We start from the raw sequence: 2,095 nt of genomic DNA on the forward strand, positions 1-2,095 counted from the left end.
GTGTGTGTTGTAACCTCTAGTGGGCAATATTCTTCCCAGTCACAGAAAGATTTCTTTTTAGGAATATCTTGTGAGACTAGTGTTCTGGAAAACACAATATGGAAAACACTACCTTAGAGTAAGTGTTGGTATTTGCTTAATAGCTATGAAGTCTATATGTTTATTATGGTTGTTCTTCAGTCCTCTTCCACTACAGCCTACTCTCTCTGGGTACTCTCAATTGTACTCAAGGCTTTAAATGCCACTTGCAGTCTGATGATGTCTGTATGTGTAAATTCACCAACTCTGTCTCCTGAACTTTAGATACATATGCACACCTGCCTATCCAATTTTTCAAACTGAGTATTGAGGACTTCAAACTCAATTATCCAAAACTGAGCTCAATAGCTTCCTCTCAAACCCACTCCTCCTGCTGTTTTCTTGTTTTGTTATTGGTGATCACTGATATCCACTCAATTGCCCAAGTCAGACACCTGGGAGCCATCCTTAACTCTTTTTACTCACTTTGTCTTCTCATACAACCATCAACATAACCTGACTATACTCATTCTTTTTTTTTTTTCTTAAAAGACATTTATTCAGTGTCACGATCAGATTATTACATTTAGCAATCAACAGCATGGATGCAAAAAAAAAAAAAAAACTACATTGAAACCCTTTGTTGGAATGCTTTACACTTTCCACAGAACAGAAACAAAAATAACCCGTTATACAATTAGTCACAAATACAATCCCTGAGTTTTTTGCCCATACACATGAGTATTTGTCTAAAACATGTCTTCTTTGTAGCAGCTAGGCCCTGCCACCACTGTGCTTGGCTGAGTTCACAAATCTGTTGTAACCTGTAGCTTCCCTGTCACTTCTCTGACTCTGCTCTCCTGTTAAGCCTTGTTTCCCAGTTAAAATCTTCTGCCACTGCCATAGCTACTACTGTTACTGGAACCGCCATAGCCACCTTGGTTTCCTGGTTAGGCAAAGTATTGGCCTCCACCACCATAAGGGCCAGAGCTTCTGCCTCCAAAGTTTCCTCCCTTCATGGGTACAAAATTTGAAGCCTGATTGTTGTAACTGCCAAAATACTTGTAGCTTCCACCACCTCCAAAATTGCTTCCATCATTACCAAATCCATTATAGCCATCCACACTGCCACCATATCTACCACTAATATGGCTGCCACCAAAGTCACCATGACCACTGAAGTTTCTACCACGACCAAAGTTGTCATTCCCATCGAAACCACCTCCATGACCACCACCAAAGTTTCCAGAACCACTTTGCCTCTTTGATTGGAGAAAGCACTAGCCATCTCTTGCTTTGACAGGGCTTTTCTAGCTTCACAGTTGTGGCCATTCACAGTGTGGTATTTCTGAATGACAGTCTCATCCACGGAGTCATGGTCATCAAAGGTTACAAAGGCAAAGCCCCTTTTCTTGCCACTGTCTTGGTTAGTCATGATTTCAATTGCTTCAATTTTCCCATACTGTGCAAAATAATCTCTTAGGTGATGTTCTTCACTGTCTTCTTTAATGCCACCAACAAATCTTTTTTTTTACAGTTAAGTGGGCACTGGTCTTTGAGAATCTTCTCTTGAGACAGCTGTCTTTGGTTCCATGACTCTTCCATCCACCTTGTGTGGCCTTGCATCCATGGCTGCATCCACCTCCTCCACAGCGGCATATGTGACAAACCCAAAGCGCCTGAGCGCTTGGTGTTTGAATCTGTCATTACTGCACAGTCCGTGAGTGTTCCCCGTTGCTCAAAATGGCTCCTCAGGCTCTCATCGGCTGTTTCAAAGCTCAGTCCTCCAATGAAGAGCTTCCTCAGCTGTTTGGGTTCTTTAGGAGACTCTGACTTAGACATAACGGCAGGGTGAAGAGAGACTTTAACGATGCTTCTTCAGTGGCATCTATGGGCAGAAAGGCACTATCCTCATTCTTTATAACCCTCAATTAAGTCCACTTCACTCAAATTGCATTTAACTTAACTGAAGCCTTTATCATCTTACATATATTGCCAAAGTAACCCATCATTCAATAGAAATATAATGTCAGCCATGTACACAAACCGTGTATGTAATTTGAAATTTTCTAATAGC

General features: G+C 41.4%; 1 pseudogene; it reads right to left on the bottom strand.

Moving 5' to 3' along the window:
- Positions 1-756: 756 nt before the first annotated feature.
- LOC103235853 (heterogeneous nuclear ribonucleoprotein A1-like) lies at positions 757-1,860 on the bottom strand (annotated as a pseudogene).
- Positions 1,861-2,095: the final 235 nt, after the last annotated feature.

This window comes from Chlorocebus sabaeus, chromosome 7 (assembly GCF_047675955.1).
Source record: "Chlorocebus sabaeus isolate Y175 chromosome 7, mChlSab1.0.hap1, whole genome shotgun sequence".
Classification (NCBI taxonomy): Eukaryota; Metazoa; Chordata; class Mammalia; order Primates; family Cercopithecidae; genus Chlorocebus; species Chlorocebus sabaeus.